We start from the raw sequence: 14,507 nt of genomic DNA, 5'->3' as shown, positions 1-14,507 counted from the left end.
GGGTGTGGAATGGGCTTCCACGGGAGGTGGTTGAGGCCCCATCGGTGAGGGCGTTCAGGGATAGGCTGGACATGCACATGGTAGGCATGTCATGAATGGAGCCGGCTGGAGTTGGAGGTCAGACTAGATGGCCCGGGAGACCCCTTCTGACTCGCTCTGTTTCTGTCTTGTCTAGGAATCTCTTTGCTGGCTGCCGGTAGGGCTTCCAGGTCTCAGGCAGAGGGAGGACATTTCACATAAGCGGAAGGTGTGACCTACGCTTCGTGTCGCAGGAATTGGGGGAACACCTGTGCAGGTGGGCCTGGGGCCTGGTGAGGGTCTGCCTGTCTCTCACTGGCCCTGTGCTACTCTCTGCTCCCAGACCCAGTTTTGTGGACCAAAGCCAGAAGCTCCCCGGAGGGTGCGAGGGTTCCTATGTGCTAGCGGACATTTTGGTTGGTCTGCGGCATATTCGGAGATGCTCTGCTGCACACAAGCTGCCAGACAGGTTGGCCATCGCCATTACGAGCTCTGCCGATCTCCTGAGATTCCCATGCTTGTCAAATAGGGGTTTCTGCTTTCTTTGTGTGATGGTGTCTGTCTTAGGTAGCATAAAATTGGGATGGAAGCTGATGCTGCCTGCAGTGGCTGACATGGGGCCAAACGCTTTATGCCAGATGCTTTGCTGACAAAGCAGCCTGCATGGATAGATGAGCCGAATGGATAACTGAAACCCGCCTCTCTGCGGTGTGCTCTCAGTTCCAAAGGACAGCAAACCTTTCATGCAGATTAGATGCGTTTTATGTTGTGCACCGCATTTGTATCCCGCCTTTCGAGAGGACACCTTGTGTCCTCCAGACACATTTGGACCACAGCACCCAGGATTCCCACTCAATAGCACTGTTGGGTGGGAATTCTGGGAGTTGTGGTCCAAATGCCTCTGAAGGCCAGCCAGCAGGTTGGGGAAGGCTGCTATAGGGAACTCAAAGCAGCTTTTGTAAGGTTGACTAGCCAGACAAATGCAAGTGTGTCAGCTGGGTTCCCACAGTGCAATCTTGTGTTTTAGTCACACGGTTGCACTTCTGATTGATAAAGAGATCTGGAGTATCATGGTCTGAAAGCTGTTTCTCAGCATTAGTCTTAAGTATGTCACAAATGTTTTGAGAAGTGCCGCTGGCAGGCTCCGTTGCTGAGTGCAGGGAAAGCTGTGTGCCAGGGACGAGCAAGGTGGTTGGCAGGTGCGGCAAGGAATCACATAACTGGCATGTAGCTTGCTGGACAGTGTGTTCTCTTGCCAGCCTTCAGACTTACACATAAATTAGAAGCTTTAGTAGTGATGAAGAGCCTGTTGCTTGTTGCAACATCAGAGGGTATTCCCTGAGATTCTTAATAAAGATGAATTAGGGATTATCACATTTCATCATCATTTCACCCACAGAAAAGGGTTCTTTAGAGCTACTTCTTCCCCTTTGTTTGTGATAGTTGAAAAACTAATTGCTGGATTGACAGAGTGATGATGATAAATTTGGATTATTTCTTTTCAAATGCCTTTGAAGAATTTAGTGACACTCCAAGCTACATTCATGAGCAAATGTTTCAAGCTAATTAATCTGGAATAAAAAGCTTGGCTTAACATCTTTTCAGAGCCTGGGAACCTCCATCCAGTCCGATTGTATAACGGAAAGTTGGCTATGTGTTATAAATTTAGATTATTCATGCAAGTGTTTTTGGGAACGGGAACAAGAATAGATGATACAACATGCCCTAGAAGGGCAGGACAGGAGGACTGATTAGCCATTCCCTGTCCCTGTATAAACACATTCCTGTACTGCTCTCCGTGTTCTCCCTCTGCATTTCACCTGGGAACCAAAGTAGAGTCTCTCCGCTATGGTGCTTTCATCTCACTCCTCCGTTGGGAAGCTCAAGCACAGGTCACATGGAGCTTGTGATCCAGGCAGTGGTCAGGTTCATGCCTGTCTAGCTTTCGTGATGCTCTGTGATCAGGTGCTTCCAGCCCATGGGCCTTTCCTGTAATTCCATACATTGCAGTTTCTCACCTTGGCCAGTTTAAACATTTAATGGCTGCCTATGGAAAGTGGAGCTTTGAGCTCAACAACAGCCTGAGGAAGTCCGAAATAAGTCTCTGGTTGAGAATAGTGAGGTTATTATGGTTAACATGACCCCATTTGATTCCTTGCCATCCGACTCAAGCACGCTTTGTGTAATTAAGGGGTAATTTTTACACATTGCTTATTCATTTAATTGAAGTTTGCAGGATATGCTGATATTGCATCTATGAAATCTCCTGCATCAGTTAAACGAGGAACTGTTCTTGACAGTTATCGTTGGCATTAAACAAATAAAGAGTAATTAGATGCCTATTCAGTGATTGCTTCTGTTGGCAATACTGAAGTCATATTTGCTGTTGATTGTTAGCTAAGATGATGCCTTAATGTTGCCAAGGGTGCTGTTGTTTTTTTTAAACCCCACTGAAATTTCTAGGCACCAGTTTCGCAGCTGCAGAATGATCATTTGCCTGCACATAAAATGTATAATGAGAATGCATTAGCTGTTCATCTGGCTCAACTGCAGACATGTGACCCTAGAGATAGTTTTGAGTGCCTGCCCATAGGTAAAGCAGGTACAGTCATAGGTGAAAGCAGAAGGTGTTCGCTGCTAAACAATAGACCTTCACCATGGAGTAACCCCAGAGAGGGAGCTCCGCATCCTGCACGGATGGCAGGTCGGTTCCTCACAGGATTGCTGGCTGGCCAAGACCAGCAGAGGCGGCTGCTGCTGTGGTCTGGACATGCTGGCTGGGAGACTGGGTCAGCACCCGTGTGGCAGCATGACTGCTGATCTGGCTGCATCGTGCCCCTCCACACATGTAAGGGGGTGTCTGTAGTGTCGACAAGCAATTTAAAGCAAGCAACCACCCTTCCTGGTGCTAGGTAATGCGATGTTCATTTCCAGTAAGCTTTCATGCATATGCAAGCTAGTGCTGCCTTCTCCCAATCTTTGTTCCACCCAATAGCCTGTGCTCCCACAAAATGTTTCTGAAAAGCACCGGCCATAGCAAGTATCCAAGTCCAAGCTTAAATACCAGCTGTAAATACCGAAAACTTTTCTAGCCCCAGTAAGGAAGCAAAATGCAGCCACTGGAGTATTCTACAGAATTTTTCAAAAGGGAAAATGATTTAAATGATATCTTTTCAACTCAGCTGTCACTTTATGAGTTCAGTTGTCCTTGCCTTGTACCACCATCTTTCTGGCAGCACTACTCTGCAGCTGAATGAAATCTCAGAAGAGACACTATCATTACAGCGGGATCACCATCCAAGAAGGATGCTTGAACTTGGAGTCCTGCATTGATCAGGGGTTGGACCCAGTGTTCTTCTTGATCCCTTTCAGCTCTAGTATTCTATGATTCTCTGACTAGCCCTAGGTGGTCAAGAGAAGTCAGAGGATGTCAACAGCCTTCCTAAACCCAGGTGGATGCACCCTCCAGTTGGAGGAACTAAAATGCTGAACTGGTCCCAGTCCCCTTCTCCTGACCCACCAGGATCAGTCCCAGGGCCCCAGAAAGAATTGGCAGTGTGTTCTCGATGGAGATCCAGAACTGCAGGCAGAGTGCCTATCTGGCAGCACTCCAGTTGCTCCTGTCTTCTGCTCGCAAAGAGGAAGAATGCTCTGAATGTGGACTCAAGCCATCAAACCAGAGAGGGTAGGATCAGATCATCACCACAACATCACCTATAGATCATCACCAGATCATCACCTATAGATCATCACCAGATCATCACCTATAGACTGTCTAGTTGAAGGCCACTCAATCCTGAAACCACATCTCTTGCTTTGCTCAGTGTTAGACAGCTCTTCTCCTCACCTTATCGTTAACTTTCTCATCCTTGACCCACAAGCCTACTCCTGTCTGGCAGAAAAGGAACAGTCCTCCTACCCCCAATATATGCTTTAACTTTCCAGATTCTTCTGGGGGTTGAGAAGCCAAACACAGAAAATCCAAAGGCATGTCTTTTCCTTCCCTCACAGAAATCCAGTCCAATGCAATCCAATTAAATCCGTTTGTGCAAGCCTCACTAAAGACGAACCAGAGAAAATAGTGTGAGCACAGTGTATTTCTAAGATGCGTGGGAGCATCGGGACCTTTTTCTCTTGTTCCACTTTATTACACTTCAGGGGCTGTTTTGTTGTGAGCCTGAGATCTGCCATGCTCTTCCAGTCACGTGTTGTCCTGGATCGAGCCGCTTGGCGGGTGGGCCACTGGTTCACTAGCAGGCCGCTGCCACTTCAGTAACGAAACCTGCAGGCGGACCGAGCAAACTTTTTACAAGGCAGTAACAGGGCAGTGGGGGAAGTAGGTCAGCATTGTGCAGGTGCTTTGATGCCTGCTTAAACTTGAAGCAAAGCCACTGTTTCTGCAGAGATCAGCAGAAAAGCTTTGCTGTTAGACTGGTGGCCATGACAGAACAAAGGTTCTGAGTCAGTGCTCCAGACATGTTGCCTGGAGACGTCTTCTGGGTCTTTGGGACACCTTTTTAAAATTCCCTGATTTTTTAAACTGCCCACTTTTAACAGGAGTGCCTTCCTCACTCCAGCCGAAAATGATACCCGTGTTTTTTTTTTTTTAAGCAGGTTAGCAAATGACAAAAATATAATCCCGCTTCAGCCCTTTTGAACCTAGGTTCTCTCCCTTTTTCCTTCAGACCTGCGTTATTGTACATTAGTATTTCAGCTGGTTCCTCCATCCGGGTAAAGAAACAATCTCACCGAAGCTGGTGGTTCAGGTATCTCAGAGCTTAGATGGAATGGCAGTTTCACCCTAAGCACTTGGCTGGTATCAACCTCAGATGTGCTGCTTCTCTGCCAAGTCTGCCAATGTCTATAAACAGGCGAAGGCATAAAATATTTGTTGGAATGAGTCCTCCCATAAATTGCACTGAGCAACCTGCCTAAGCTACTTCCTGGGCAGTACTAAAAACTCTGACACCTGAACACGGCATGATTCTATAACTCGCTTTGTATCTTTATGGAGCCAATATGCTTTACAACCCACATCTAGTTGGCTGTTGACTGTGCTGAAACTCTGCAAAGCAACACACGTTTGAGTGAAATGATGATTGCTCCCGCCCTGCCTCATTTTCCTTGCTTCATGTCTGTCTAAGTCATTGAAATTACATTCTTCCTTTGTATCATTTGGCTGGGTGGGCCTTTTGCCCCTTAATTTAAAGACAGAGAGGGAGGTGTGTGCGCACTGGTGTACACATGAACTACAGCTGCACATGCATGTGATTCAGGCGAAGGTTTTCACATTATAGTCCCAGTGAAAGGGGCTGGACTTAAGTCCCAAAGATTTCAGTGGGTCTAAACTGTGTCTCAGTTTGGATTCAGGCATCTTTCTTAGAAAAGATGCATCTGCTCACTAGAAGAAGTCTACACTTGATGCTGTTATTTTAATGACCTTTTGTTAGGCTGCTGGATGTCATTTGGCTTCTCGTTAGCCTCTTTGATCAGCCCAGTTCCCAAGGTAACCTTTTTGGGCAGGGCCCTTCTTTGGGCACATTTCTTCCTGCTCATTAGTCAAGGGATGCTGCAGAAGCTGCGACAGCTTACCCACATTTTTAAAGTTTAGTGCCTGCTGCAGCCATGAAGAAGCGCCAACTCTGAGGGAGGCTTGGAAGGCCAGGACAAGCAGTGCGGCCTTCACAGTGGTTCCTGCCACCCCCCAGCTTTGGAGTGATCTCCCCACTTAGGCCTGCTTGGCACCACCCTTGTCATTCTTTTGGACTGCAGGTGGCGCAGTGGTTTAAACCGCTGTGCTGCTGGGCTGGTTGATCGAAAGGTCACCGGTTCGAATGCACAACGGGGTGAGTTCCCGTTGCTCCGTCCCAGCTCCTGCCCACCTTGCAGCTGGAAAGCATGCAAATGCGAGTAGATGAAAAGATGCCACTTTGGTGGGCAGGTAACAGCGCTCCGTGCACTTCGGTGTTTAGTCACGCTGGCCACATGGCCACGGAGACTGTCTGCGGACAAACGCCGGCTCCCTCGGCTAGGAAACGGAGATGAGCACCGCCCCCCAGAGTCAGGCATGACTGGACTTAATGTCAAGGGGAAACCTTTACCTTTTCCTTTACCACCCCCCCCATGCCAAGGCACTTAAAGACATCCAAGGCTGTTTAATGTTTTGAGGGGGGTACCCATCCCAAATGTTTTATAGGTTAATTCTATATAATATTTTTAAACTGTTTCCAATTTATTTTAAAGAGCATATTCTGGAATTTTATGGTGTTTTGTTGTACTGTGATGTGTACAGACTACCCAGGGAACTCAGGACAATTTCACTGAGGTAAGAAAACCTGAATCCTACAAAGTCTTAAAACAATGAGAGAAATTATTAAACAATTTATCCAGGCATTAACATCTCTAAAAATATCTCACAATAGATTAAACTGTATCTGTTTTCCTTATTCGGGCCACACCAATATTTGGACAGGTCAGAAGCACCTGAAGAAAAGTAGTATTGCTTTTGCTAAAATGAGCATTGCTCTCTATCTTATATATACCTTTTGGTTGGCTCAATAAATACGTTACACTGAGCCAGCTTTTGTCTTTGGCCAAAATGAATACCTTTTCTTTTCATATTATGTAATCTTTGCTGTCTCTGATACCAGAGCGTTTTCCAGCAGGTCCTTGGAGGAGCTACGCACCCACAGTTCTCCCGGAAGGTTGTGCCCCTCTGTTTTGCTCATGGAGGAGCTATGCCTCCTTGCCCCAGATTGGCTCTGTGGCTCCATAAAGACACAGCGCGTTGCCAGCGCATGGGAATGGCATGTTTCCCATAGTGCATCAGCCTTTAATCAGGGCACCTTCTGCACTGGCCAGCTTCTCTTCTTTCACTTCACAACAAAGCCATGCTTCTTCGCTCCCGACCTCTGTACCGGGTGATAAGTGAACCTAATAACACATTTGGCTCTTGGAGAGCAGCGCGGTTGCTTCCCGTTAATTGACGCTCGGGAGCCGGAGAGAAAAATCACGCAACAGCCGGGATTTATTTATTTAAAACTTTAGCCCTGTGTCTTTCTGCTCCTTAGATCAGCCTTCCCCTGCCTGGAGGCCTCCAGACTTGCCTGTCCGTGAGCATCCTGACTGGGAATGATGGGGGTTGCAGTCCAACACTTCTGGAAGGTCATGCATTGGAGAAGGCCTTCTTCGATCATGACAGAATGTTTTTTGTGTGAAATGCTTCGGTTGTGTTACAACACCTGTATGTTAGACGTGGGCCAGTCGTCTTGGGTGAGAGAGCTTTTTCGGCTCCATGCAGCTGAGCCTTCGATATGGAAGCGAGATCTTTGCAGGTTCATTGCTTAATACACCTCCATGGGCCTCCAGTTGCTCTTCCCAGCCTCTCCGGGGGAAAAGGTTAATTAATTTAATTTCTGCACTGCCCATTAGCCAAAATGGCTTCCTGGGTGGGTCACAAATTCCACTTGGGAACATTTTGGAGGGAACCATATCTAGAAAGAACTATTGTAATGCAGTGGATCTAAAAATTAAGGTCTAGATGCTATTTTGAACAGGCAACTTAGACACCTGTTTAACAGGAATAAAAAGAGTAAATACAAAGGGTTCTGTCTGAAATAATTGCTATTTAAAGGAGGATTAACTTTTCAAAAAATGAAATCTGGTCTTTTTAATAAAAGTACCTGGCTCATTCAAAAAATTTTACTACGCTTTCTTTGTTGAGCCTGGTGGCCGTGAGTTCTTCAGTTTAACTGTGCATTTCATCAGTTTCAATATTGTTGCTTTTCAATTTCACTGTTCACTGACTATCCCCTCATTCCCATCTTAACATAAAGGGAGACATGGAAATGCTTGATCTGCTTTCTCGTCATCCCTTCTGTAAGCCAGAGCTGGTCTTTGGGGGGCTTTTTAATTTGGGATTTGTTCCATGGGGATGATGTAGAGAACAAACTTGTACAGCGTGTGTGTCAGAAACGGGTGCAGTTTGTACACGGCCCTGATCTACGAGGTTCGTGTTGTACAAATCATTGAGGGCTTTTGTTTTCATTGCCTAATTTTTCGCTGCCTCATATTGAGCAGAGTGTGACCACTGCAAACTTCCAGGAGTACTTTGACTCTCTTGGACATCTGGAAAAAGCACAGATGCACCTGAAAGATCAGACATTCCCACTGTGGTGCTAAGGTCAAGAATATTGCCTCCAGGAGATGACTGTCTGCTGTGATAGATTGCATTAGATAATTTGAATGGTGATCTGTTGCACTCCAAAATATATACTTTAAAATTTAAAATATATTTAATATTTATAAATCATCAGATGTAGTCTTCTGTAAAATTCTGAGAACTCCTGCTGGGGTGAAATTGGTAAGGCAAAGGTAATTTTAAATTCTCTCTGGATGTATGGATGTCCTCAGGTTGATTTTATTTTTTTTTCTTTCCCTCTCAGAAGTGGAGGTAGGAGTAAAATTAGTTCAGTGTGCCTCCCTGGGCCATATCATAAGCCTCGGAGGACTGGAAGCCTCATACCGGATCGGTATCTATTTGGACCCATCGGCTCCTGGGTGGGGCCGACTGCAGGCTTGCAGCAGAATTTGCATGAACCCTGAGAACCGTCCAGAACGTGGCACAAAAGATACAGGTGCACAGCAAGTGGTGAAATGTGAAGACCGTCCCTCTAGCCCTTTTTCTTTGGTGCTAATATCCCCCTTGGGGAAGGCCTGTACTTGCGCAATATGGGGGTGCCCATGCACGTTTCTTGGCACATGTATTGGAAATCTGCGTACTAGTCTTATCTCAGAATGTGCTGGGCATTTTATTATTCCTGGTGCAAGGGCTCCAGGATGGATAGTGAAGGCTGTGAGGGGCAGGAATTATGTGCCCCATGCACCGGTGTGTGGATGTGCCTCTTCGGGCATCAGTGTCCGATTTGCGCCATCAGTTGCTGGTGGTAAAGCGCCTGCCTGAAGATCCTGGGCTTAAGCGTTGGTATTTCCAGTCACCGGAAGGATCCTTCAGGACTAGGTTGGGAAGGGTTCCTCCCTGGGACCTTGGATAATTGTGATCATAACAGACTTGAGATGATCTATGCTGGATCACATCCAGGATCCTTCAAGTCCAGCATTCTGTTCACACAGTGGCCAATCAGCTGGCCGCTGTGTGAACCCACAAGCAGGATCTGAGTGTAGCCCCACTCTCCTACCCACCTTCCTCAGAAAGTGGCATATGAAGGCACTCTGCCTCTGGAAGTAACCTATGGCCCTCAGGACTGTCCAGTCCCCTTTGAAACCATCAAACTTGATGGCCAACATACTTCCTGCAGATAATTCTATAATAGGTGTGCTGCGTGAAGGACGTCCATGTGTCTTTCCTGAGTCTTCCACTAGACTTCTTCAGGGGATCACCTCTTTGGTTTCTAAAGAGGGGAGCAAAGGTCTTCTCCGCACCATGGATAATTTTATAAACTGCCATCATGTTCACTTCTCTCTAAATTAATTAATCCCAAATATTTCTCAAATAAAACAGCCTAGAGCCTAAACAATCTAAGCTTTTCTCCAAGTGAAGGTGTTCCAGCGCCTTCATCGTTAACAGCTACCCCTTTCTGCACCTTTTCCGAGTCTGCAGTAGGCTTTCTTGAGTGCAGTGGCCAAACTGTATGCAGGATTCTTATAACGGCTGTAGGACATGGCCAGTTCTCTTTCTGATTCCCTCCTTAATTACTCCTGATACGGAGCTTGCCTTTTTCATAGCTGTCACTTGCTGGGCCGATGTCTTGATTGAGCTGCTCACCACAACTTCAAGATCTTTTTGGTGAGTCACCACTAGCTCATATCCTATCAGCCAATACAAGAGTTTCATGTGTTCATTTCAGGAAGGCTACATGTCATTGCATGCAGTCTGGGTTATATACTTACATTCAATTATTACTGCTTTACTCAATCTGCACAGTTCTTTCCATCGTTCCATCTAAATGTTTAAAAGAGCCTATTAGACGCTATTAGGTGGTCCATTAGTAGTGATAAAGCTGGCAGAAACTTAATGCTGAAGGGCATCGGAAGAACAAGGAGTAACATCTGACCTTTTAGACTCTTGCTACAGCACTATTCCCAGTCTGCAAAGAGGGTGCCATGGGTTGGGTCAGGCCAGGTCACCTTTGCCTTGGCAATTATGGAGACTGAACCCTGTCACATACACATTAATATTTTAATTTCTTTTATATTTTAACGAAACATTTTGTTTTCCTCTACTTTTGTGGCTTACTGTAAAACACTGTGTTGAATTTTCACCAAAAGCTTAGCAACCAACACCTGTCTCCAAATTTTGATGCCATTAAAAAAAAAAAAAGGCAGCAACACGCTGGCAAATAGAGCGTGTTCTGCTGGAAGTGCCTGCTTTTAAACTAGGTCTTTCACATCAAAGGTCAGTGAACGAGCCATTCAGCTATTCATGGGTTGTATTTGGCTGTAACAGAAAACCGTGGTTTATTGTCACGGGAGCAACCTGGAGTGAGTCTTGGGCTTTTTCTGGCTTGACTTTGCAGGGGAGTTTGGAAGCTTTCTTTGGCATTTGTGTTTAATTTCAGCTCGCTATTTTGCTTGAGCCCAACAGACTGCAGTTAAACTTAACTCTGGTAACCGTGGGTTATAAAGCTGGCTTCTTTCTGCAATGCATAATCAAGATTAATTGCATTGTAGGATTTAGATATAATGCTAATATAACAACATGAATTGGGCAGCTTCTGACTGCCTCCTCGTGGTTGTGCCACAGGAAGAGGGCACTGGGTCACACGGGCTTGATGTTCGGTGTGGCTTGCAACGAGAAGCTGCTGCTGTCATCTGAGGGCTGGCAAAATGCCTCGTTTCTCATCCTGGACACTTGAAAGTGCCTCTGTTCATGCCAGTGCTGCTGTTGTAACTGGTTAGCAGCTCCTTGGTTTTAATGTCAAGGTGAGAACATGTTCCTGTCTTCGCCACAAGCTGGAAAGCTAACTTAGGCGTTAATCTAGGAATCGGCAAATGAGCCTTCTCTTCCTCCTGAAATCACTCGGGGCTCTGTCGTTTAGGATAGCTGGATGCTAAAATGCCTAAAATGAATGTTGCAGCATTCTTTGGATGTTAGTACGTGGTTCTTTAGTATCCAGATTTCCTGACCTTACAATTGCATGCTGTTCCTTTTGATTCTATCTCCATTTAGCAGACTGATGGCCTCTATGAGGAGGCAGAGCGCTGGAGCAAGGTTGGGCTTGAATAGTCATTGCTGTTGCAATTACTTTCTGAGGCGTGTTTTAGGAACCTCTCCTGTAGAGGAAGCCAGAGCATACGAACCAGGGGAATAATTTGATGAGGATAGTTAAATCTATTCCCCGCTGTTGAGCAGACATGGGATGAAATCAGATCAGAAACTGCTGTCAGGAGCTAAAGTCTTAGGCTCCAGGGGCAGTTAGGGGGTTAGCAGAGTGGGGCAGGGTCTGTGCAGGTAAGGGCTTGGGGGATGAGGAGAGATAACCTGCAGGGGAAGCCCAAGCCTTTGCAGGCCAGATGGGGGAACTCTGGGAGTTGGGGGCTCCCCTTCCCTGGTTTAGATTGTGCCCTCCAGATACCACACTAAGCATGTTTAGCAAGACTTGTGGTTCTTCCACTGGAGGAGTGGGTGTCCAATTTGTTATAGACAGATGCTCTTTTAAAATCACCCTTCATTATGAGAGAGAGAGAGAGAGAGAGAGAGAGAGAGAGAGAGAGAGAGAGAATAACCCAAAGTGACATATTTAAGCACTGAAACCACAGTTCAAGCTGAGACCACAGCTTGTCATGTTGTCCAAACCAGGAGAGGGTGGCTTGTGGGGATATTTGAAAAGCCACCCATAACTCATGCATTGTTTTCAAGTTGTTTGTGGTTTGTTACTCAGACTCCAGAAAAAACCCACGAGCACCAGGGTTTTGGGGAGTTGCTGCAGCTCGAATATTCAAAATGGCGGCAGAGGTGCAGCAGGCAGCCATGACTTTAATGCGCCTCAGTGGGCTGCTCAGTTGTGTGAGCTGCGACTTCGTTGGCTTATTGCCCTTCGGAGTCCCCATTTCCTTTCTCTCTCATCACGGAAAGCAAATCCCATCGAGTTTAATCTTGGAGCACCGCACAGTATCACAGCACTGCCATACACACAAATGCAGGCCCGTTCCTATGCTTGGGTGGGGAGATGGAGAGGGCAAGAAGAGGTAGGGGCACGTGGTGGGAATTCGGAAGGTCTTCAGCAGCACCGCAGCACGTGGAAGGGACGGATCAGTGCCATTCAGATTAATCTTGTTTGAAACTTCAAGACCCAGCGAGATGCCGTGGTTGATGAACGGACTGCAGCAGTTAAAACTGTGGCATTGTTTTGTAGATGAAAGAAGATTGATTGGGAGTTGGCCGAAGAGATCTCGATGCCTCGTTATTCAATTCACCCCCACCGCACACACGCACACCCCGCTCTGTGCTTTACTCAGACTTCCTTGTAACCTCCGTGCTCCCAAAAAGTGAGCCTCATGTAAGGGACCTGATGGCATTTCCTGACCCTGTTCTTTCAAGCAACCCCACCAGCAGGTTTTGGGCTAGAGGTTTGCATTCTGGGTGTTTCACAGCTGCTCTCCTTACCCTCCTTTTAACATTAACCTTCCCTTTAAGCTCAGTACACTGCCGGAAGGCCCAGAAACACCTTTCATGGCCTTTCACTTTATTCAGTACAAAAAGCCCTTGTTTCGTCACTTCGTGTTGCATTGCGCAGTCTTGTCAAGTCGGTCGTGATGGACAGATCTTTATTCCCCGTACAAACATGAGGCATGTCAGTTGTCAGCCGTTCTGGCAGAGAGATTGTTTCATCCTTCATCTGACCACCCCTCCATTCTTCACTCCTTCAGGGAATGAGTTAGAAATGCCTTAGCAAGCATAGATGGAAGCGCTGCAACGGAATCTAATGAAGGGGTTTTTGTTGGATGGACGTTAATGAATGAGAAGTAAAAAACCCCCCATTTTTCCAAAGCTTAATAGTGATGATGATGATGTTTCCGTACTATTATGTTTTAAATGTTTAAACCCTATTTGGGGTCAAAACTAACCTGAAAAGGTTTCTATCAAACTTGGGACTCTTTTTTATTATTGGCTAGAGAAACAGGACTTTGCATAGATTTAAATATGTTTTTAAAGTTATCATAAATGGAAAAAGAAGGATGTGGGAGCTGACCCAGCAGGCTCGATGTTTTTGATGATGGATGTTGTTTGTAGTGTTTTTTGTTTTGTTTTGTTTTGTTTTAGGATTATAATTTCAAATACAACTTATTTAAAAAAAAACACACACCTAACCTGAAAAGGGTGTAAAACTATGTACAACATTCCCCTTTAATTGGCATCCCTTCGTACTCCGTGTTTTCTCCTGTTTTGGAGATCGATTTGTTCTGTGGTGACACAACCCTATGTCCAAGGATGTATGTATGTATGTGCGTGTTTGGCTTGGCCACAAGCCACTGAGTTGATGGACCCACCCCCCTGACCCCCGCAACCAGAGGAGGCTTGCTTCTCAGCCGCTGATTGGCTAATCTTGCTCGTCAATCTTGCTCCGTATCTTAGTGCGTGGTTTGTCCCGACCCTCCTTGTCTTCATCGAGCTCCCTTCCAGAGTCTGAATTTGGAATGCCCTGAGTTCTCTTCCCTTAAGAGAAGCAGACCCAATCCTACTGTTCGTATTTCCGTGTCTGTCCATCTGTCTGTGTGCAAGACAGAGCATGCGTGCGGGAGAGCGCAAATCCGAGCGAATGGGGAAAATTGAAATGCCTCTTATCCAAGATACTAAGAATCTAAATTATCCAACTTGGCAAACCTGATCTCCTAGGAACTAGGCAATGCAGGGATGATAACAGGAATATCATAACAGAGTATCATTATACTCTGATAATATATAAATGGTTTTTAACACAGTATCATATTTTTAAGTAAGATGAGGTAATTCTCAGATATATCTTATTATCTGTTGCTTTTTTAAAAAAGACATCTTAATTGGATTCTATTTGAAGAAGATACCGGATGAACGTAACAGATTTTCGACAGCAAGGCGTTTAAAATGCTTTGTACTTTTCACAACAGATCTTGTTGTCCAGTCCTCATCAAGGCTGAGACTGGGGTTCCCCATCTACCGCCAAGGCGGGGAAGCTGTTTCTTGGGGCTGGGAGCAGGTTCCAGACAAACAGGAGTTGACCGTCTAGCCAGGAAGGCGGGGGACAGGGAGTTGCGCAGAGGAAATGCTGCCTCAGCCACGGTCCAGGTGGCCCCTGGGTGTTGTTGCGCTGGCCCTTGTCAGCGGGTTTCCTCGGAAGTAGCGCTGGGAGCAGGAGGCCTTGCCTTGTCAGGCCAGTGTTCTGCCTCACGCCGCTTGCTTGTATTGGGGCCCATATTGCTGGGCTTGGGGGAACGATGGGAAAGTATGCAGTCCTGCACTGGGGACCGACTGGAGGATGGGGTGATGCGAC

The 14,507-nt window shown here is 46.3% G+C and overlaps 1 protein-coding gene and 1 long non-coding RNA gene across 4 annotated transcripts in view; both read left to right on the top strand.

The window, feature by feature from the left end:
- Positions 1-14,507, top strand: part of CHCHD3 (coiled-coil-helix-coiled-coil-helix domain containing 3) — a 203,808-nt gene that overhangs the window by 93,614 nt on the left and 95,687 nt on the right. The window lies entirely within an intron of this gene.
- Positions 140-7,717, top strand: LOC123022739. Its single transcript, XR_006414565.1, has 2 exons — positions 140-4,784; positions 7,089-7,717. It is a non-coding gene; the product is annotated as an uncharacterized LOC123022739 (long non-coding RNA).

Source organism: Varanus komodoensis, unplaced genomic scaffold, assembly GCF_004798865.1.
Source record: "Varanus komodoensis strain SLA01 unplaced genomic scaffold, ASM479886v1 scaffold1, whole genome shotgun sequence".
Lineage (NCBI taxonomy): Eukaryota > Metazoa > Chordata > Lepidosauria > Squamata > Varanidae > Varanus > Varanus komodoensis.
This window is presented reverse-complemented; position numbering and strand designations above follow the sequence as displayed.